Genomic DNA, 25,240 nt, shown 5'->3' with positions numbered 1-25,240 from the left:
CTTCTTGCATTCATGTACTCAATTTACTTAGAAACTCCAAAAATCATATCATCTGACCAGACTAAAAACAAAACAAAACAAACAAACAAACAAAAAACTAATAAAAAACAACAACAGTAAAAATGCCTAAGAAAAAAATCACTAGTTAAAAAAAGTCATGCAGGTAGGCTGTGACCCAGTTCCTCCGGGTATCCTGGAAGAGGTGGAGTTGAGAAGATAGCAATTATGAAGAGGTAAGATACAAGGAGACGACACCTACCCACAGGAGATGCTTCTGAAGGACCAAGTCGGCTGCCCCCTGTCTTGAGTTTCTCTTAGAGACCAGGATCATGAGAATATGAACAATTATGACTTAATCCATGACACTTTGCTGTGATTTCCACAGGAAATTAACCTACTATAATTGTTTCTCTAATTATTCCTCAGAATGAAATGTCCTTAAAATGCTTCACAGTTTTTCAAATTTAAGTATGTAAAAACTTGTATTCTGTTTCCTTGGAGGAACACATAGTTTAAAACGGCATCAGTGGTTGGTGTTCATTGAGTCTTCTTGAAAGAACAGAATAAAAGAAAATCTATATCGATGTAATTTTGCATAATTTTGATAGAATAAAATAGTTATAAAATTTTGGATTAAAAAATATAATAGGTTGCTATAGCGTGCAATTCCTAATAAACAGTGTATCTAGATGTGAAACTACCCAGACTATGTCATTTAGAAACTGAACAAGTGTTATAAACCAAGCAACATAGAAAAGATTAAATCATATGCTGGAGAAGATGTGCTAGATTAATAACATCATTGACATTAATGTGTGAATAATCTGAATAAAATTATTTCACATAAGAGTAGACATATACTATATATGTAAATTAATTATGCCATTTATATGTTGCTTAAATATATGTAGCTACATGTACCTCAGTGTTAGACATTTTTGATCTATTTGCATAGAATGATTTTCCTAGTATAACTGAGATATTGCTCATGGATGGATATTTCCTTGTTAATGGATACATATGCCATAATTTGTAGACAGCTATTTCCTTGTTCATGGATTCCATTTATATGTAAATATTTGTTATTCATGTATGGTGATTCCTTTCTTTATGGATGGATATTCTATTGCTTTAGAATGAATATTCCATTGAAGATGGATGTCTACTGCCTTCACATTGCTGCCTATTTCATTGTTTATGGAGGGCTGTATTCGTTTTCATGGATGATGTTTCATTGTTCATGGATAGATATAACATTTTCATGGATAGATGTCCCTCTGCTATAGGATATCTATTTCTTTGTTTATCAATAGTTAGATCATTTGTTGTCTCGGCTATGTATTTACTTCGTAATAAACTTTTTCTTTTTACATAGGCTTTTCACCCTGATTAAGAAAAGATTGACTATGATAGAATTTTAAAGAGAAACAGAATTTAGTCATCAGTTTTGAGTTTCAAAAACAAAAACAAACACACACACACAAAAAAAAAAAATAAAGCAAAACAAAAAGCCAAGGTTTATTAAAATAACAGCTTTGAGAGGAAACCTTCACAGGTGTTTTCTGCCCTCTTTGTCTTTTTATAGCCAACAAAGACAGCGGGTCAAACCCTCTTTGGCTCACAGTTTCACAGTTTGTTATCCTAGGGAATTAGGGAAGCTATGGAAGCAGTAGCTTGAGGCAGCTGGTCATATTTCATCTTCAGTCAGGAAGCAGATAAAGTGATGGATGCCAAGCTTAGCATATTTTTGTTCTTTCTTAGGTCCAGAATCCCAGCCAGGGAATGGTGCTGCCACAGTAAGCTGGTCTCTTTTGCATTATTAATCTAATAAAGGTCATCTCTCCCAGTCATGCTGGATCCTTCAGGTGACTCTAAATATTATCAAGTTGACAAAAGAGATTAACTACCACAGATCTCTTCTTCCCAGACTCATTCCAACTTAACCTAAGGACATCTCTTACCTAATACACTTGGTTCTGCTGTGTTTGTGTTAACCTGGTTTATTAATTTCACTTGCAAATATACTCTGAATAGGTCATGGAAATAATCTGAGCTAGCTTTATGAATGTGGTACCATGATATGTATTAAGAAGATTTGAAAACTCCTAAAGAAACTATAGATAACAATACTGGAAGCATTTTCTAATTGTTTATATATTATCTATAAGTCTAACCTGAGTGTAATAAACCTACATTCCTAGGTATAGTCAATACATGTAGCACCACAAATCTAATTCTCTCTCTGCCACAGGCAACAAGCAACATGAAGAGGGAATGAAATAGGTTGGGATGGGCAAGGGGCCCAGACCCCGTGGTAAATAATTTACTCTCTACTGCTCACATAAAAGAGACCCATGCTAAGGTTCTCTACACTTGCAGCAACACAAACTGTGGAACCACTTCAGTCATCAGGTCTAACTGTTTGTTTGGAAATCTGAACTCTGTAGAAAATAACGATCTCATTATTTCCTTAAGAGACTCCTATGAACCATGGAGTACTTGTGTGCCCATGCCATGTGAAAAGAGTGCACAGAAGAATATATTGAGATACTTTGTTCTTTTTGTTGTTGTTCATTTAGCCTTGGGTCCCTCAAAGTAAGATTGCATTTGTCCTTTGGACCCTGTCTTAGTCAGTGTCCTATTGCTGTAAAGAGACATCATGATCATGGCAAGTCTTTTTCTTTTCTTTTCTTTTTTCTTTTTTTTTTTTTGGTTTTTTGTGACAGGGTTTCTCTGTGTAGCTTTGGTGCCTGTTCTGGCTCTTGCTCTGTAGATCAGGCTGGCCTCGAACTCACAGAGATCCGCTTAGCTCTACTTCCGAAGTGCTGGGATTAAAGGCTTGTGTCACCACTGCCCGGCTCATGGAAAGTCTTATAAAGGAAAGCATTTCATTGGGGCTTGTTTACAGTTTCTGAGGTTTAGTCCATTATCAGCATGGTAGCGCAGAGGCAGACACGGATCAGGAGAAGGAGCTCAGAGTTCTACATCTAGATCCACAGACAGCAGGAAGAAGAAACCTCAAAGCCCACCCCTCAGTGACACACTTCCTTCAACAAAGCCATACCTACTAATTCGTTCAAATAGTGTAACTCTCTAAGCATTTAAATATGTGAAGCTATGGGGGCCATTCTTATTCAAACCACCACAGACACAAAGTCTAAGAGGAATAAACACTGAGTAGCAATATGGAGGAAAGGTATGCTCAGTGGACAGCTGAGCAAACAACCTTATATATCTTCAAGAAACAAGACCAAAAACATAGCTTTACTTTTTCCCACCTGAAATCTGGCAGTAATGAGATAAAATATTTTTTCCTCACACTTAGGATCTTAATTCTTAGGCAAATAAACAAACAAAAATAAAACAGAAATGCAACCATTCTTACACTGTAAGTGGCTGAGTACACAAAGGAACTCAGCAATTAATCACGGAAAGTGAAAGGAAGGTAATTCTGTTTGTGAGGTTCAGAGATAACAAAGTGCACATGAAAGGAGAAAAGTGTCGATGTATTTATTGCTTGATTATATTGTATATAGTTATTGTACTTACTGTATATAGTTTTTCTTATACTAGTTATAACTTTTTAATTTTTATTAGACAAGAAAAGGAGACATGATGGTTGATATCTCTCTGTATGCTGTGAATGTCTTGCTCTGATTGGTTGATAAATAAAACGCTGATTGGCCAGTAGCCAGGCAGGAAGTATAGGTGGGATAAGCAGACAAGAGAATTCTGGGAAGAGGAAGGCTGAGTCAAGTGATGCCAGCCTGCCGTCCAGGGAGCATCATGTAACAGCACATAGGTAAAGCCACAGAACATGTGGCAAAATATAGATTAACAGAAATGGGCTGAGTTTAAATAAAAGAGCTAGTCAGTAGTTAGTCTGATCTAATGGCTGAGCAGTTTTAATTAATGTAAGCTTCTGTGTGTTTACTTGAGTCTGAGCGGCTGCAGACTGGGCAGGACACAGGAAAACTTCAGCTACAGAAAAGTGCTCTATGCCCCCTGGATATTTCCTATCAACTTCGGGTTTTTAAATTTTTTTTTTTTTAATTTTTGTTTCATTCAAAGAACAGGGAAAGAAAAATGCAGTGATTGTGGTCTCAGGAGTGGGCAGTAGATAAATAACATCCAGACGAATATACTAATGATGGTGTCTAAAAATAAGGCAATTTTCATTGGCCAGAAGCCATACCCTATAATTTATTATGTTCTATGAAAACATGAAGGGGTGTGACCCATTAAAAGAACAGAGAAAATGACATGAAATGTCTACAACTATTCAAGCTTTTATTTGACAAAAAATGCAAGTAATGCCATAATCATTTCTACCTGAAGCCACTATGCTCCCTGCTTCTTAAAAAGTGACAAAGGCATGTTCTGTAATCAGCTCTAGCAGCATTCTGTTGAGTTAAAAGTTACCACAGCAAACACACTGGTGATGGTCATGTTTATTGGACATTTAACTTTTAACAAAAATGGGAAAGAAATATAGCCCCCCCCACCATGCGTTAGCTAATTCCGTAAATATTTCTTTGTATCATATCTATTTTCAGAGAATATATGAGGAAAAATGTGTGTGTGTGTGTGTGTGTGTGTGTGTGTGTGTGTGTGTGTGTGAGTGTGTGTGTGTGTGTGTGTGTGTGTGTGTGTGTGTGTTTGCATGACCTGTAATCTCTCTTAATATGCTTCTATCCTGTGGACAAGCTGTAATACATGTTCAACACTGTAATTTTATAGTAGTTTCTAAATATATTATCAGCTTGCAATCTAACCAGCTACATATACTGATTTTCTTAGTACATGTGTTCTTTGTGTAGTCAATATAAGAACATTAAGCGGATGTCCACATTGTTGATTGCCTACTGGTAACTGCAGTACTACCACTCATCGATCCGATTTTCTACCTACTTCATCACTGCAAAAGCAAACGGACACTTTATCTCCCAGCCTCACTTGCATCATCTTACTTCTTATCCTTGGGAGTTGTTAAAATTTATTTGTGATCGTTTATAAAATGTTTAATAGAGTTATCTCCTCTTCCCACTTTTTCCCCTCTTTTTTTTTTTTTTTTTTGGCAGTAATAATCCCTGAAGTTGTTAACTGAACAAGTATTCCTGGAAAGCAGAATCATTTTAAAATTTGCCAGTTAAGAAGTATCCAATAATTTCTTAGGATTGAGAATTACATTAACCCTCTAACTTTAAAATGTAGTGAGTGAATGCATGTAAGTACAAATTATCACTATCCTGAAAGCCAGTGCATTAATACATTTTGATATAACCGAATTCAGTTTCCAGCTCCAGTACTTTGTGGAGCTGGAAAGACTCCATTTTTGGAGAACACTGAATATTAATTGTGTAGATCAAAGGATATACTTGGAGTCTGTTTACTAATGCACTCATGAAATACTTATCATGAGCCATGCCACTTCAAGACTCATGATACTCTGCCCTTGGTAGAGACAAGGACATAGAAAACAAACAAACAAGCATTTTTCTATGTGTGTTCTTTGTACACGTTACTGTATCTCAAGTTTATCCTTTGAAAATTCCTGGTTGGAAACTGTAAATGGATATTCCTTTTCTGCTCACCTGTTCCCAAATACCCAGCAGCTGCTTTCCAAATAACTAACTTGGAGGGTTAATATAAATTATAAATGCTCAGTCAACACCTCAGGCTTATTACTAAGTAGCTCTTGCATTTAAAATTAACTCATATTCCTTATTTACGCTCTGCCACGTGGAGGTAACTTTATTAGCATGGCACATTCATCTCCTGCTCCCTCTGCCTCCTTCCCATCATCTTCAGTTTGGTCACTTCACCTATACTTCCTGCCTGGCTACTGGCCAATCAGCATTTTATCAAATCAATTCAAGTGACAAGTCTTTACAGTCTGCAAGAGGATTATTCCGCAGCAGAAACAGGCAAAATAGGATGAAAAGCAACTCGGAAGCCATAATTACTGAAGCTCCACATTCACAGACCAGATTCACTGTGTTTTCAACATTTTTTTTTTTTGTGGGGGTGAGGTAATGAGAAAGATCCCAATGATTTCTGATAGTTTCTGTTATAAGAGCAAATCACTATTTCAAGGAAAATGTAAAATCTTATTTGTAAACAATAGCGCTTCTTCATTTCACTAAAAATTAACAGTCTTTTAAATAATCAATAGTTTGTATGTGGTATTATCAAGTAAGAAAATACAGAAAACAAAGTGTAACACAGTTCTGTAATTATAAATATTTATGAGTGTTTACCATATTTATATTTAAAAATTGTGTAGCTTTTAAAGTTATTTTTATGTAGCTTCTGTACTGGGGCATGCACAAAAAAAATCAACCTAAAATTTCTCAGCTACTAAAAATAACTCAGTTCCTTGCTAACTGCCTACTTAAAATACAACAGACTATTTACAAATACTTTTAAAAGGAGAAATTATATGTTCTGGGTAACATTTCTCCTCTCGTTAAATTTTCTGAGAAGCATAAAGCCCTATTTAAAGCCCTTAATAGCATCTTGCATATTCTTTTAAAGGATTAAGAGCACATTTATGCTTCCAATGTAGGATTTCAGAGAAATGTTCAAGTGAACTGAGTTGAGGAGTTGAGTTAAAAGCACAGTACACAAGCTATATTAAGTGCAGGGCTGAAAATACAAGATTATCTACTTCTGTATCACACATTGACTATCATGGCTTCATTATCCAGGTGAACAGAAAGAGCTGGACTTCTGCAATAATAAAAATGAAGTGCTTATGAGGTAGCTCTGCAGGTGCATTTATTTATTTGCTTGCTACAGAGACTTTGGACTTGAGGTTTTTCGTTGTTGTTTTGCTTTGGTTTTTTTTGTTTGTTTGTTTTTGTTTTTTTGAGACAGGATTTCTCTGTGTAGTCTTGGTGCCTGTCCCAGATCTTGCTCTGTAGAACAGGCTTGCCTTGAACTCACAGATATTCACCTGGCTCTGCCTCCCGACTGCTGGGATTAAAGGCATGCGCCACCGTTGCCCAGTGGACTTGAGTTTTAACACTGGAACCTGCATAGAGATTATTTGTCAGGAGTATCATTTGCATATCTAGTTCCTTGTGGCAGTCTGGACTTAAGAAAGGGAACTACTATTGACTTTCAAGTTTGAAAGTCATGAACATATTCACATTTGTGTACAATGTAGTTTAATTCATTTTAGGAAGAGAATGGTCGAAAGCTATACATTCTTATAGACTCAATGCTAAAACTGACTCACCCTCAACCACATCATGTGTGTTCTCTGCCACATCCCAACATTTTACCCTCTGGGTTTTCTCTCTTCTTTCATAATTGCATTAGTTCTGTGAACAACCACAAATTTCCAAGAATCCTAAGAATGACTCATTCTTCCTTCTATCATAACTTTGAAAATGGGAACACTTCTATGACCTCTGAGAAAAGTATGACTCGAAAAACCACATCCCTGAAATTACCCTTTCCATTGTCAAGGCTCTCATCAAGTTAGAAAGGACAATTGAGAATAGGATGAGATAGGGACAGCTTAGTAGATGAGCTCTGAGAGAAGAAAACTTTCCACATGAACACTGGGAATTAAGCAAACTAGTATTATCTATAAGGTGTATACACATTCCCCTGCATGTGTTCATTCCCAGTGAACAGTTTATATATATATGCATATGTATATTATATCATATCATATTATATTATATTATATGTACATGTATGTTTATGTATAACAAATTAGTGATGCCAAAGCTATGTCATCCTACCTAGAAAGGCATTCTTTCACCCTGTTGTGAAGAAAGGGCACAGTGGGGCCATGCTTGTTAAACGGAGGGTTGCTGTCTTATTTGGGATTGCCTAACAAAATATGGGGCATGTAAAAATTTTCACAATTCAAAAAAGCCTTGGAGTGTGTAACAGTGGAAATGTAGTTCAGTTTCAAACATGTATGCATCTAAGGAGACTGTGACAGCTGTCTCTACGCTGCTGGCATCCCCTGGACTGTAGCCTTTGCTCTGACTGCACCACAAACTTTGCCCTGTGCATTCCTCCTTACCACACAGTGTCACCTATCATGGTCTCAAACAACTCAGCGCAGGATCCAGACCATATTGAGTTACTGCACATTCAGTTCTTCACACTCTCTCTATGGAAATGTGCTGGTTGAAGCAAAGACTGTTAATGTCCTCCTACGATCGCTCATCAGCATTGGTTTAAAATGAATATACCTTCAAGTTACACTGTTACAATCCTTGATTAGAAATTGAATTGTTCTTTTCAGTTTTATAAATACTAACATAATAAAATTTGGCCAGAAATTAGTACAGATCTTTGCACATTTCTGAATTTTTTTAACGTAGTCTTGTCTTTTTTGTACTATGTAATTGTGTGAAGCAGTGTTCTTAGCATGAACTACTCATAAGATGAGAATATCAGTTGTGAAAACTATTGAACATGTACCATGTCTTGCCATATCTAATAGTCAACCAAGATTTAATTCTTACATAAAAAAGCATACACAGCCATCTCATGAGTGCCAAATTCCATTTCATCTTTAATAAACAGTAAAATTGTTCCCACATTTTAGCATGAGTTATTATAAAAATGTCTTATTTGTATATTTATTTTATAGAGCTATATATCCATGGTTGCATGAAGTGTTCTCCTATAGAAAAGGCTTATGTGTGAAAGTTTAAGAACCCCCATATTAGACCTTCTGGATGTATAACTCCTGGTCCCACTTGTTTCTCATCATCCTTCTCTGTTAGCAAGGTTATTTTCTCTGGGAGCCAGCTCCAGTACACCTTCTGGTAGGTCAGATGCCCATGAGCTGACCTCACTTTCAGCTGAGTTGGACTGTGTACCTCATGACACTGAAGGTTAGAAACAAACTGATGTTTATTTTCCATGAGTCTCAGGTTCTGTTTTCTGCTCCCTGACTTTTGGGGACAATAACAGAATTGGACCACATGAGTGGGAAAAATTCAGTCTTAGATTTTCATCAAATAAAGTGTTTGCATTAACTAGAACAGATTCAGTTTGTCCTAGCTGTTTGGGACCATCTCATTAAAAGTCATATTTTCAAGTTTTCATAAAATAGTTATAGTTGTCACTTTCACACATACACACAGGACATGTATAAACACAGAAATGTTATATATGTGAATTGTAGAGACATACATGTGTGCTTGTGTGTGTTTGCATATGTGTGTGCATGTGTGACACATAACATGCATCCACTTACGTGTTTAATCACTCAAAGAGAATGCTTATTTACGTGGAAATGTCTGTCAAATGTAGGAAAAGTTTCTATTTCTATTTTATTCAGTCATCCTGCATAAGCATATATTGAAATATCCTACAAATAAACTTTGTGGGCATATATATATATATATATATATATATATATATATATATATGCTCAATAAAATGCTTGAAAATCTTTTAGCACTGAATTTATTTTTCTGTAAAATATTTAATTTTTGAGCTAAAGCAATTTTCTTCTATTATCTCTAAGATTCTCAATAATTTCAAACTAGTGTATATAAACATACAATGGAATATAATATCTTAAAATTATTCATCTTACAAACTATATTTTTAAGTAAGTTGAAGACCTCATTTTTTGTGTTGTCTTTTATGAGTTTTTATGAATTTTTAAGTAAGAAATTACTTTCAGTCATTTATCCAGTTTCCCGAATCCAGCTTCATCTAAAAAGTTTGCAATCCCATAGTCAGTATCTGCTGAGTCTTATGAAATCGTATTTCTCTTTCATCAGACAGATTTCTTTGCAACATCATTTTTTATGCTCATTGTAATTCATAAGGAATTCTGCAAGTTTAAAACTCTGAAATATGTCTTTTAGGAAATATGCAAGATTAGCTGTATTATAAATGCTTCATAATTTTAAAAGTTTCATCATTAAGTAAAACTCATAGTCAGCTAGCCTGATTTTTTCATAAGTGGTTCTTTCCTTTCTTTCTTGTACTAGAACCTAAAATGTGTCTGATTTCAAAGCAGAGTGTAGACATAAGCATATCCTGTTCCCTCTGTACCTAGCTACAACCTCTTTAGTGAGCTCATTCACTCTAACCCACACACACTGAGGGGAAAGAAAAGGAACGTGGTATCCTGAGTGGTATCTGATCACATAGTAGGCTGGAGAGAAACAGATTTTTGTTTGTCTACATGCATTTTCTTTTGCCCGTCAATCAAATGGAATCATAGAAAATTTTCTTTGTTCTCTCAGGAAAGAACCTGCAGTTATCCTTTGTACATCCAAATTATCACCCAGCCTGGGAACTCTGTGGTTCTCTGTTCCCACTTTCCCTGGAAAACCAGGCTTTGCAGATATTGCCTAACAGACTTGGGATTCCTACCCTGCTCTGTGTCTTCTTTGCCAGTATACTCTCATTTTTTTTCTCTTCTCAGCCCATAAGGATCATAACTTTGATTTTGGACTAAATCTTTCAGCTCCCTAACACTTTCATGGCAGAAACAACCATGCCATAATGTGCACCCCATCAGGAATTCTCTGAGGCAGAATGTGCTGCAAGTATGTCCAGCCACATTCAGTGTTCCATTAAAAGAAAAAGGTTATTGTGATATGGAATAATTTTTTTGTACACTGTGAAGATGTGTCTTTGCCAAGGTACCTCCTGATTTGGTTTATGCCAAGGTACCTCCTGATTTGGTTTAATAACGGGCTAAATGGCTAACAGCTAGGAAGGTAAAGGTTAGGCTGGCCTTGTGGATAAAAGGAGAGCGCAGGGATAAAGAAGGGCAGAGTTGCCAGCCAGATGCAGAGGAAGCAGGAGAAGAACAAGCAGTGCTAACAACAGTGGTAAGGTAGAGGAAATGTGGGTTAATTTAAGATGTGAAACCTAATTAGTAACAGGCCTAAGCTATCAGCTGAGCGTTTATAATTAATACTAACTCTCTGTATGGTTATTTGGGGAGCCAGTGGTCCCAATAAAATACACCACCTCCATTATTGTGTAATGGGTAGCTCTTAATATTTAAAAGAACATACTAGGCGTCCCATGAAACATATATCTAAATCCCTGATATTCCTCATTTGAATATCACAAATTAACATCTGAACATAAGCAGTATGGTTTTCTTATATCTTACTTTCATCATCAAAAGTCATCCTTCACAACAGAATAATATCCTCTGGAAGATGATTTTGATGATCTGTCGTGGTACAATCTGTTCCCACACGAGCAGTACAACCCACTTGCTTTCACCTACTTGAAATGGTAGCTGTCAGCATCTTTTGTACTTTTTGAAGTACAGAAAGAAAGGAGATCCAATTGCTCTAATACAATTACAAATAATGAGGCAGTAGCTGCACAAAATATGATTTGGATATTATAATACTTAGAATCACATTTCTACTCTTTTCAAAAATCAGTCATTTAAATAACCCTTTAACAAAATATCACATAGTTTATTTAAGTATTGGCTAACCAACAATATTCACATAATTGTCAGCACTGAAGTAAGCATACCATATGAACATTAGTGTCCACAGAAAAATCTTATGGTACAATATATATCTTCATGGCTGAGCAGGGTTTTGTAACTTCATTTTTAAGGAACAATATTGTGACACTTTTCTGATCAGTACAAATAAAAAACATTAGTGATTTTGGTTTCAAAAATTTCATCATTTTCATGATTCTGAGTGTTGCGACTTCACCATAAAGGGTCTGGAAGTTCACTTTGTATCATAAATGTGATGGTGAGAGATCCCATCTGCTTCAACTTGTGAAGCCATTCCTCATGATGCCTGCAACATTGTCAATGCAAAAAGTCCACTTTGTGTTCCTTCTTTTATGGGCTTCCAGAAGTTGTTTACATTCTTTGTGATTATAACAGATTCACATTGGTAATCCAGATAGTCTCCTCATCTCAACTTTCTGAGTCTAACCATGTTGGCAGATCTCTTCCTGCTACTTAGGATCTAATAGTCATGGATGGTAATTGTGATGTGGACATAGATGTAGGACCACTGCAAAGCATCACAGTGGCTTTAAATCTCAAATATGGAGTGAGACATGAAAAACATGATGGGGGATGCTGTGATGTGGACTGATTTAAGGATCTGTGCTGAGGAAACACCCCATTATAAATAAACTTCAAGGCAACCAGCCAAATAAGATAAATGGGATCCTTCACTGATAAATAAATACGTTCATATCATGATTGTAATGTAAATGAGTTTTAATTATTTATTATTCTGGACTTTTTTTTTCTGTAGAAATTTTCACAAATAAAATATTTGATTACCCAAACTCCTAGAAAATCCCAGTTACTATGTAACATTTTTTCAGTTCTGTTGATTGAGGAAGGAAAGTGAGGAGGAGGAAATAAAAGAAGGAGGAAGATGAGAATCATCCAGAGCCATCTCACCAGTGGTTACATTCAGTATGTTCTCTGAAAATTCGGAGTTACTTTGCCCCATGCGTGGTAGTTTTGCAATGAAATTTTTGAGGGGCTTTCTTTATTTTAATTTATTTGTTTTGCTGTGACCTAATACCTGACCAAAAGCAACTTGAAGGAAGAACTCATTATTTTGGCTCCTGGTTCTGGAGATACAGTTCATCATAGCAGAGAAAGATAGACGATGGAGGCTACATGTCCAAATTTCAGTGGGACAGGAAGCTGATGAAGTGGAATGTCAGTGCTCAGCTAGCCTTTCCCTTTTCCCAAAGGTGCTACCTGTATTCAGGGCTGCCAATTTCTTCTGAAATTGCCCTCATAGACATAGCTAGTTGAAATAAACTATCAAAGCAATGCTCCCATAGAAACACTTAATCTAACATCTTTACATTGGAAAGAGTCCTATTATTAACCCAGTCTGCCTTACAATAATTCCTAAGTAGTATTGATATGGTAAGCCTACTGTAGAACCATGCACTTATTTGATTATTCAACTTTGCAAATATGATTTAACCTAACTGCTGTTTTAAACTGCTCTCCATAATGAGAACATGCGCCGCTATAAATGTGTGCTTCTCTTTCTGCAGATAGTTAAAGGAATGCGTACACAAATGTACAGAAATGACTGCTGACAGGTGTGTGAGGCACCCCAGGTGCACCTGCATAATTCATAATATCATATCTTGGATTGGTTCCTATTCAGTTCTACTGCATTTTATAACTTCTTTTGAATCTTTAAGCTGCTACAAAAAAAAGTTTACAAGCACTGTGATATTGTTAAAATGCTGTTATTTCTATCAAACTTAGACACATTCTTTAGTGAGTTCCATTGTTGTTGCCTATTTTTATTCCCCCCATATTGTTCTGTTTAGGAGCCTCATCCTTGAGTGACCAAAGATTTAGGAAAAGTACTGTTTAATATTGGATTTCACTTACAGTGGCAATTTCAATAAAACAATAGAAACATTGATTTTATTGCTCACACCAATCCTTTATTTCTATAACTAAATGTACATGGGCCAAGGAGTCTTCCAGAACTTCTAGCAGTTGGGGAAAAGTCACAAATTCAGAAATGGAAAAGACAAAAGGAAATTTTGTTCCTTTGAGTTCTTTGTCATATGGAAACTGTGGCACTCAAGCCTTGCTGCACACAAAATGTATCTTCTTCTCAGGTCATTCACTTATATATGGTCCTGACCTTTATGCATTCACTACAAATTAATCCCCAAAATCTTTTAAATCCATGCTTTTTCATAGTACTCATTTGTCAAAAACCATTATGAAGGCATGCAACCTTTTTTGATATTGGTATAAAATTCTACTCATCTGGACAAAAAGTCTATCATTGCAAACTGGGTGGGCTGGTGAATGCTTGTGATCCCAGCCATGGGAACAGTGAGGCAAGAGGCTTGCTGCGAATTCAAGGTCAGACAAAGGTGTGTAGACATAACTTGGTCTTGAGTAAAAAGAGCACATCAATTTAATTAAGAAGTATGGGACATTAAAAGGTAGCAGAGTGTTAAAATTCCTTAAAGTAATAAGATAATTTCCTCCTGGGCATCTAGCTAAAATATCAAAAACTGTTATCTAGAACATTCTGAGGCCTTATACACATTCTAAGATTTTTGATAGTTCCACTCTCGAGAAATGTGTACAGACTGTATAATAAAAGTCACACGATGTATCTCAACCATACTCCAGGGCAGGCTCCCCGCCTGGGTGTAGTTGGTCAAATCAAATCAGCCTCCATGTGTATGTTTTGATGGTGGTGGTGGGTTTTTCTTTTTATTTTTGTTGTTGAATTTGTAGTTCTAAGAAATAACGTGGAGTTGGGTGGCTAGTCTGGATATGGGAAGAGTTGGGAGAAAAAAAGTAATATGAACAAAATTAAATAAATAAGTAGAATGTGAAATAAAAAGAAAAAAAGACTACTATATTCCCTGCAAAGGTCTGAGGATTTCAAGTCTATGGTATCTTAGAGTCATCTGTGACTCATTGAATTATTACTCCTAGATACTCAATTCCATTAGGTGACTGGGGATCAGCTTTTTTTAAAAAAAAGCTCTAAGATGGTCCAAATATGCTACTAGAGCAGGGGAACATTGCTGTGGGTAGTTCTAAACCAGAAGCTAATTTGTCTTCAGAAATAGGTTTTATGAATAGGAGACTGGAATTTGAGATCTAAGTACATAAATAAAGTTTAAAAAAGAATATTGATGAATTGAAGCCAATTCAAGCATAAAATAAAGGTATCAACCATAAACTTTATAGTGATGTGTAATAATGTACATGCTTGTGTGGATGTACATGTAATGAGCATATGCATGCATAAATAGATTTATTACATTACCCAGATAAAAAAATCACATTGAATGAGAAGTAGCTTGAGAGCCATCAAGATATATTTGTTGCAAGAACAGGGAAATACTATTAATTTCACAATATATAACTACAACATTCTCTATTTTCTGTGGTGCTGATACAGCTGTCCCTGCTTTTATGTTATGAAAACCACTTCAGTTAGAATCTGAAGTTCATATTGTCTCAATTTCTCACAAATGTTTCCATCCTAATTTTTTTTCTCCAGGGCCTTTGCTCTCTGTACATGAAATACTCTAACATCTATCATATGGAAGATCCCTTGATTTGGTATCTCTCCTATCAATGTATTTTTCATCTCCCCTCATAAAAAATGTGTCTATAGAAGCTATCTCCATTTCCTCTTTGTTCATCTATAATCTTCGCTTCTGAACTTTGCATTTCACAAAAAAACCTAATTCTTTCACTTTCACAATTGCCAGAAGAATTCTTCCTGAGTCTCAGCCACCTGGCTCATCCTCCTCCATCAAATTTGCTTATGTGCCTACATTTTGCTGTATATATTTTCCTTCCTTCCTCCCTCCCTCCCTTCCTTCCTTCCTCCCTCTGTACCTCCCTCCCTTCTTTCTTTCTTTCTTTCTTTCTTTCTTTCTTTCTTTCTTTCTTTCTTTCTTTCTTTCTTTCTTTCTTTCTTTCTTTCTTTTTCTTCTTTCTTTCTTTCTTTCTTTCTTTCTTTCTTTCTTTCTTTCTTTCTCTCTAGCTTTCTTTCTTTTCTGCTATATACTACTTTTAGTTCCTTTGTGACATTCATAATGCAATTCTAACATTAATGGTTAACACAAATTTTCTTCTAATTTTTCCATTTCCTTGTTTGTTTTTGATTTTTGAGACAAGTTTTCTCATTAATGATTACCACAATTTTTCTTATAATTTTTCCATGTTTCTTTTTTTCTTTTCTTTTTCTTTTTCTTTTCTTTTCTTTTTTTTTTTTTTTGAAATAGGGTTTCTCTGCACAGCAGCCCTGGCTGGCCTAGAACTCACTTTGTAGACCAGCTGGCCAAAAACTCATAGAGATCTACCTGCCTCTGTCTCCTCAGTGATGGGATTAAAGGCGTGTACTCTGATGCCCAATTCATGGCCTTCCCTATTTTATTTTACTTTTCCTACTTAAGTTTCTGTGCTAAATACTTCCCAAATAACTACTTCAAGTTTCTCCTTCAGTGTTTAAAGGATTCACATATCTCATCTGTCTAGAAGAGCACTCAAGGCTCCTTACTCATTCCTGTGCTCACTGTTTCAGACATTTCCCTTTTCATAAATGACAGACCTAGCTGCTTAAACTCCAAACCTATAAATTACTGTTTTCTCTCATAACAATCAAGCAACACATCATAATCCATTTAGTCTCCTGTTCTTTGCTACTGTTACAGTTAAAACTCATGTCTCCACCACAGTCCATTATTGTAGTGAATCCTGCCTGGTGCTTCTCTTGCATGTCACAAATAATCTGAGATAATACAGTAACATTTTTCCACTTCAGAGTTTTCCATACATATGTGGCTCAGTTTCCTTTCCTGTTGCTGTGATAAAATATCCCGACAAAAGCAACTGAAGAGGGGAAAAGTTCTATTGTACTTCACAAGGTTACAGTCTTTCATGGCGAAGAAGTCAAGGTGGTTGTGGCTTGAGATAGCTGGCCACATTGCATAAACAATCCGGAAGCAGAGAATGATAAATACATGCTACTCCTCACCTCATTTGCTCCATTTATAGAGTCTAGGATCCCAGCCAAAGAATTAAATCACCCATAGTGATCAGATCTTCCTTCCTCAACAGTCAATGAAATCCTTTACATATATGCCAGAGACTCATCTGCCAGGTGATTCTAGATTTTGACAAGTTGACAATTAACACTTTCTGTCACAAAACTGCCCTTTGTCAACACTCAGATATCTCCTTTTTAAGCCATACCCTTCTATCCCTTTTCCTCATAGGCTTATGACCATGTTGCAAATGTAAAATTCATTTATTACAAGTGCACAAGTCTCTATAGTCTTTAATAATTCCAACACTTTAAAAATCCAAAAGTCTCTTAACCATGGGTTCCTATAAAACAAATTTGCATGCATTGACTATATGGTGAAGAAAGTAAACATCCCTACTACAAAAAGGATGAATCAGCAGGACCTAGTAAGGAATAATCTCACCAAAGCAAGGCCAAAACCTAGCAGGGAAAACAGCCAGTCCAGAAGCTCCACATCTGGTATCTGGGATTCATAATGCAATCACGTGGGCTAAAATGTCTGATAGTTTCACCCAAAAAGTAGACACAAATTTGTTCCTGAACCAGCTCCAATCCATGCCAGTAGGTCTCCCTGGTTCACATCTCAAGGTCCCTCTAAAATCTGAAATCCTGTCCTTGACACAGTGGTGTCTCTGGACATCCTTGAAGGGACTATCATTCCACTACTCATTACCTGGCCTCAGCTGCTCTATGAAATCATGGAGAAAGGCTCCATGACCCTTCAGTCTTGCATCCTTTATACCTCCAAAACTAGTATCATGAGGAGGATGCTTGGAGCTTGCCCACTCTGGACAACAGTTGCATCAGCTTCTGTGTGCTGACACCTGGGAAGCACTCTCCCAGGACATCGCTTTTTGAAGTACAGAGAGTCTCTCAGCTACGTTTTCTTCCTTCACATGAATTTGCATTTTGAGAAGTTGGTATAGTCAGATTTTTCTTTGGGCTACCAGTTCACAAATAACAATATGGAGACTTATTATTAAGTATGAAATCTAGGCATATAGCTTAGGCTTGTTCTTAAACTATCTCTTATAACTTAAATTAACCCATTTTTACTAATCTGCATTTTACCACACGGTTTTTTATCTTTCTTTCATTCTGCATGTCTAACTCCCTCCATGTCTTGTTGGCATCTTCCCCACACCTCATTTATCTCTTCCTACTTCCTCTCTCCACCTGGAAGTCCTGCCTATACCTCCTGCCTAGCTATTGGCCATTCAGCTCTTTATTAAACTAATCACATCAATATATCTTCAGACAGAGTACAAATATACCATAACAACAAGTGGAAGCTTTTGATGAGTCTTTTCTTGCTGAGCACCAGGTTTCCCCCTTAGTAACTTTAGTCTCTAACAGTTATCAGTGCTTTCTTGTCTGTCACTTTCTGCAAATGAGTCCCAGCAACAGAGTTCTCATTTCCCTCTGAAGCCTTCTACTGACCACATTTCTCACAAAATTACCATCTTCCAAGCTCCCACAAAAATATTTTTAAACCTGTGTCTAGCATGTTTATCCCTTTGTCATCAAAGTACCAAATTTTTCCTGAATCATAGCACAAAATATCTCTATTGTTCTCAGAACCATGTAGTTAGACTTATCACAGTGACTCCACTTTTAAAATCCAATTTCTTTCCTAGTTTCTTTCTGTTGCTATGGTACAATACTCTAAACTAAAGCAACTGAAGGAATAAACGGTTTATTTTGACTTACAGCTCAAGGATACTGTCCATCATGGCAATCACTTGAAAGTAGCCAGGGCCTGAAATAGCTGATTATGTCTCATCTATAATGAGGAAGCCCAGGATGATGAAGTCCTGCTCAGCTCCTTTTGCCCACTTGCACAGTCTAAAATCCTAGCCAGTGAACGGTACCACCTGGGGGCAGGCAGATCTCCCCACCACCAATCAGTACAATCAAGGTAACTCTCTACAGGTATGTGCAGAGGTCAAGTTCCTAGGTCACCCTGTATTCTGTCAAATTGAAAATTAACAGTCACACTTTCCAATCCACAAATGAAACTGAGACTTGTCCCTGAGCACAAATGCTCTCTCTGTTGTAATTTTTCTGTTCCTTATTGCCATCTGTGTCACAGCCACCCTGGGTATTTTTTTTCTAGTACTCAAAAATACCTGAGCACTTTGCTTCTTTAATGTTTAACACTTGCTTTTGTTGGCTTTCCTTTTCCCTAAAACTTTTCAATAACTATTCTTTTAATATCTTCTGACTCCTCACAAGTTTCAGCTCTGGATGGTGTGAACTCCTGTCTTCAAAGATGAATGTGGCTTTGTCTTTAAACAGAAGATCTCTAAAAATATGTTAGTCTTTCTTTTGCACCACCCTCTTGTTGAGCCTGGGTAGACAAAGCTGGCCTTCTTGCCTCATCCTCCAGTGTGCTAAGATTGTGACACCACCCACCAACAAACCATGTTCAATTCTGTCCTCCAAACACTTAGCTGACGGAAAAGCCAAGACAAGCGTCACTCACAGGGACTTTGTAACTCACTGTCAGCCACGTCTCCACAGCACCCAACCAAGCTCACAGCGCTGATGCAAGCTCCTGACAGTGATTTTCACCAGGCCTTCCTTAGGACTGTGGCTCTGGACATTCACTCAGGCTGGTTCTTCATCACCAGCTGTAAGAGTTAATTGATTGTTAACTTGAAAGGACCTAGAATCACAGAGGAATCTAACCTCTCCACATGTCTGTGAGGGATTTTTAAGATTGGGTAAATTTAGGAAGGCAGACCCACCCTAAACGTGGGTGGGTGATAACATCCCATGGGCTGGAGTTTTGAGCCAAATAGAAAGAAGAAAGTGATCTCCTCACCGACATGGATCGCTGTCTGCTTCCTGACTGCGGACAGGATGTGACCCTCTACCTCACCCACTTCCCGCTGTGACTTCCCTGAGATGATGGTCTGTACCCTCAAACCAGGAGCTGAAATAAACCCTTCTTTTTCGGGTTTCTGTCGGGGATTTTTGTCACAGCAATGAGAAAAGCAACCATGTACCCAGCTTCCTCCCTTGGTTAGAGTAATTAGGAGCACTCCAGGGGCTGCCCTCGCTCCCATTGTGACTGCTCTAGGGATGCAGGGTTAGTTTAAATTAGAATGGCGATGGGCTATCACGCAGCTTTCCATTGTTTTGACAAAGCATACACCTTCAACCATGTAGCATTCTCTTTCAAGGGCAGGTAACCTTAAGAGAAGGCATATGTGGAGAAGGTCTTGAGGGCCATTAATTTGATCTCTGCACGTTGCTGTCTCCCTCTATAACCATACCCATAGCCAATGCCCATCAGGTTTGGATAGATAATCAGGAGAGTAACTTACCTCTCACTCTGGCTCCTAATTCATATCTGGCATTAGTCTGAGTTTTGAAATTGTGATCTGTCTCTTTTCATTAAATAAGGTTCCAGCTTTAATAAATCTCAAATATTATTTGAATTTAATTTTTATTATAAGAGATTTTGTTTTAGCCGGGTGGTGGTGGCACACGCCTTTAATCCCAGCACTCGGGAGGCAGAGCCAGGCAGATCTCTGTGAGTTCGAGGCCAGCCTGGGCTACCAAGTGAGTCCCAGGAAAGGCACAAAGCTACACAGAGAAACCCTGTCTCGAAAAAACCAAAAAAAAAAAAAAAAGAGAGATTTTGTTTTTTAATTATTAAGTTGATTTGTATTTTATTTCTTTGAACCCTGCCTGATCCAAAGTAATAATGTAACATACATTAAGTGAATTGGTAAGCAAATTTGTGACTTGTATAATTTATAAAATATATATTATTTATGTATACATTTCTATGTAGTAAGGTTACAACTCATATGCTGGACTCATAAATAATCTGTTTCAAGTATAAGCCATTGACAGAAAATAGAATGAGAGATTTAAACAGCAGCTTTAGTTCATTTCATTTTCAAGACAAATAATTGAATTTGATATAATTCACTTAAAATCAATATGGAAAATATAAATATCATTATGTCACATATCACCATCTTTTAGAATATGTGTGATGTTTCCTTGTATGTTTTGTTTTGAGACAATGAGTTTGCTATTTAGGTTTGCCAAGACTGCAACTTTTGACTTTCTGAGTTCTGGGATTTCAGTTATCCGATACCATAATGAATGGTTTTTGTGTGTGTGTTATAGAGCAATTGCAACATAATCTGACTTTAAGCAGCATTTGTGAGAGTCAGTTGACAGTGCCTCATCTTTCAGCACCAGCTCAGTTTGGACTAATAATTGTGCATGTGAGCTCCTTATCCCAAACAAGGAATGTAGCTTCAGCCTCCAATGTTTCCTTATTACCTCCAACTAACTCCCTCTTTGAGACCTGGCTGAGCTCCCTCTCACAGAGACCTGCAGCATTTAAGAGCTACTGCTATTATTAGGGTGTTTGGCCATCCCATCACCAGAGTAGGTCAGTCCTGGCTGTCTCTCGACCATTGCCAGCAGTCTTTTGTGGGGGTATCTTTGTGGATTTCTGTAGCCAAAGGAATGGAAACACATGAACTATGAACCAAAGGCTGAGGGGCCCCCAAATGGATCAGGCCCTCTGAATGGGTGAGACAGTTGATTGGCTTGATCTGTTTGGGATGCATCTAGGCAGTAGTACCAGGTCCTGTGCTCATTGCATGAGTTAGCTGTTTGAAACCTGGGACTTATGCAGGGACGCTTGGCTCAATCTGGGAGGAGGGGACTGGACTGCCTGGACTGAGTCTACCAGGTTGATCTCAGTCTTTGGGGGGAGGCTTTGCCCTGGAAGAGGTGGGAATGGGAGGTGGGCTGGGGGAAGGGGAGGGGGTGGGAGGGGGGAGAACAAGGGAATCCGTGGCTGTTATGTAGAACTGAATGGTATTGTAAAATAAAATAAAAGGAAAAAAAAGAGTTACTGCTTACCCTTGTTATCTTTTTATGTGTCATTTCTTATTTTACAACATTTTTCTTTTAAAAATTAAGTTAATCTGAATTAGCAAAATTTGAAGTCACAGATATGAAATGTCATATCTTCCCAAACCGAGGAGGCTTAGTTTAAAATCCTCCAGACTCCTGAAGACCTCAGGAATGTGGGTCTCTTCCAGCACAAGGATGAACTGGAAGAAGCAGACCCCTTTCTTCACTGTTTGTACTGACCACTGTCCATCTCTCACTAATGCTCTGCTGCCCACAGATGTGTAAGGTCTCTTCATGGTGGTCATGGGCTTAGAAAGACTGGGGGCTGGCTCACCACACCAAATAGCACTGTTCCTACTTGGATGAGAGAACTCAGTTTTTTTGGGATACAACATTTCTAAACTGTCTTTCTTCTCCAGGCTTTTGTTTTGATGGGCTTCTGAGGCATGGATTTTCTATGTGTCATTTTCATAGCTTTGTTTTCCCCAAGCACAGAAGCAGAAGCAAGACTACAGACAGAGACATGACCAGAAAATAAGGAAGCCTGAAATAAGAAAGGAGCATCAATAAGACAAGAGTCTGATCGAACCACAGGTTGCTGGGGATCAGGGCCCTGGTGGGAGTTTCTCATTGGCTCCTATATACCAGTTCACATACATGAAAGTGGGGCTGAAGATGATTGCTCAGGAACCTTACCAGGAGAAGGGAAAACAGAGGATAATTGGTGCAAACCCCGGAGGAATGTAGTGTAGTTGCAACCAGGGTTTATCAGAGCACAGGGATAGCTGAAGGTAAACATGCTGTCCAGCAAAGATACTCAGTTCTTTTGAGAATGGATTATGTTCACTTTTTCTTATACAAATATGAAATGCATCGTTACTAAATAAATATAAATGTTATTACATTCTAAAAAACAGTATGTTGTGAGGGTGGGCAAATGGCTCAATCATTAAATGTGTGCCATTCTTGCAGATGACACAAGTTGGGTTACCAGCACCCATGTTAGGAAACTCATGACTGTCTATAACTCCAGAGTCATGGGCATATAATGCCTCTGGTCTCCTCAGGTAACTGCATTCACATGTCCATACACACACACATATACATAATTAAAATAAAAACTAAAAAAGAAAATGTTATGCTATTTCACTTATTTCTATCACTAAGTATTCATTTTTCATTTGAATAAATCATATCTATCTAATTTATTTAACACTAAAGTTTATGAAAAACATTGGAAGATTAGAGTTGAATTAGATGCAACAAATTTTGACATAATCATTCGTAGTCCATCAGAATGACAAGAACCCTGAAGTGCTGTGTTTGTACCATGCACTCTTCTGAGATACCAGATCATGCTAACAACAATCTTCAGCTCAACTATATCACTTTTTTTCTCTCTCACTATTTAGCTGTCAATGGCCTGGAATGTTGGGAGATATTATTTTACGGTGTGTTACTTTTGTTTATGTTGCATTTGTTTAACTCTGTGAAGCTGTGTTACTGTGCCTGTGTAAAACACCTGATGGCCTAATAAAGAACTGAACAATCAATAGCAAGGCAGGAGAAAGGATAGGCAGGGCTGGCAGACAGAGATAATTAATAGAAGGAGAAATCTGGAAGAAGGAATAGGTGAAGGAAGTAGCTAGAGAAGGAGAAGGATGTCAGGGGTCATCTACCTAGCTACAGAGCAAGCCACAGAGTAAGAAATAATGAAAGGTATACAGAAATAGAGAAAGGCAAAAGCTAGATAAGATAATTTGAGTAAATCTTGCAAGAAACAATCCAAGCTAAGGCCAGGCATTTATAAATAAGGATAAGCCTCCATGTGTGTGTTTATTTGGGAGCTGGGTGGTGGCTACCCAAAAGGAGCAGAAATAGCCAACAACACTGGAACCTGGTGTGTAGAACAAGTTAACCTTGAACTCACAGAAAATTGCCTTTATCTGACTCACAAGAACTGGGATTAAAAGCTCGCACTACCATGCTCACTAAGCCAGGAAACAGCTAGAACCTGTTATCAATTCCTCATTTGTCTACTGAGGACAGACATGGCTGTTAGCTTCTTGAAAACACTGTGGACACATGTGGGACAGAACGGAGAAGGTAACTAAACACTTTTACTCACTAGAAAATAACTCTGACTTTGAGAATCCCCCTTAGGTGGTCCCTCAGGGTCCACCTATGGGATCCACAGGATCCACTCTGACTGAAAACTGTTGCTAAAACATTGATGTTAAAAAAAAAATCCAATTTAGACTAGTCAGTCAAAAGTAAATCTTTAAATAAAAACTACCAGCTGGGCGGTGGTGACACATGCCTTTAATCCCAGCACTTGGGAGACAGAGCCAGATGGATCTCTGTGAGTTCAAGGTCATCCTGGTCTATAAAGTGAGTTCCAGGAAAGGTGCAAAACTACACAGAGAAACCCTGTCTTGAAAAAACAAAACAAAAAACAAACAAACAAACAAAAACTACCAAAGAATTTATACGATGTTATCTAGACAAATTAAACAAGTGCTTTTGCTACAGTGTTCAATTGTCCAGTGATTTTACTTATCAATACTGAAGTGTTGAATTTAACAAGGCCTCCACCCTAAACAAAGAACTGATGGCAACCAAGGAATGCTGAGAGCTGGAAAATCAGTCTTCCAAAAGGAAGAGCATCATTGGTTATATAGCACCTAATGGTCAGGCCTGAAAACACTTAAATGCATACAAGTAACATAATACGAACTAAATGAGTTGGGTTTTTTTAATATTTAAGGATATATATATATATATATATATATACATATACATATACATATACATATACATATATATTTCAACAATTAAAGAGGAAGAGAGTTGAACAAAAGCAAGGGGAGTGAGTGAGTACATGGGAGGTTTGGATGAAGAAAAGGGAGTAGGAAATGATCTAACTATATTATAATCTCAAAAAATAAAAATAAATTAAGAAAAAATATAGTCTATTTTTTGTTAGCCACTGTGTTTAATTAGGATGGCTAGGTTGAGGATTTGTGTGTGGTTATTGACTTGTGCTATGTCAGCATACCAATGGCTGTGCCATTGAGGGATATTCCCCTTTCATCTTGCAGATATTAATTATAGTTCCATATGGAAGGCGAGTCTCATAAGCCATCCCCGACCCAAGATGAGCTCTGAACAGACCCAGGCATGCGTAGATAACTGCCATTGGTGTAAATTCATGGGTGCAACAACCGTGTCCAGAAAGTAGTATTTCACTTTTCACTATGCTCCTTCTCAATCCTGAGGCTCTTACGTTCTTTCTTCTTCTTCTTTTATAATGTTCCCTGAGCCTTGGGCAGGGAGAGATAGATTCAAGGAACATAAACAAGCCATATATGGAGCTCAGGGAATCCTGTGGAAAAGGGGAAAGAAGGATTGTAGGGGCCAGTGAGGCCAAGGGCACCACAAGGAAGTCCACAGAACCAAATAATCTCGGCTCATAGGTGCTCACAGATATTGAACACAGGAAGCCTGCCTGGGACTGACCTAGGCCCTCAGCATACATGTCATAACTGTGTAACCTAGTCTTCTTGTGAGACTCCTAACAGTGAGAGCAGGGGCTCTGACTCTGTTGCCTGCTCTTGGGACCCATTCCCCCTGCCAGAATGCCTCATTCAGCCTTAATAGAAGAGGAAGTGCCTAGTCTCACTGCAACTTGATATACCATGGCTTGTTGATATTCTGGGAGGCCTGCCCATATCTGAAGAGAAACAGAAGTGGAGTGGATGTTGGGGGCACAGGAGAAGGGGGCT

This window comes from Peromyscus leucopus, chromosome 19, assembly GCF_004664715.2.
Source record: "Peromyscus leucopus breed LL Stock chromosome 19, UCI_PerLeu_2.1, whole genome shotgun sequence".
Classification (NCBI taxonomy): domain Eukaryota; kingdom Metazoa; phylum Chordata; class Mammalia; order Rodentia; family Cricetidae; genus Peromyscus; species Peromyscus leucopus.
The sequence above is the reverse complement of the archived record's forward strand: the minus strand, read 5'-3'. Positions refer to the sequence as shown.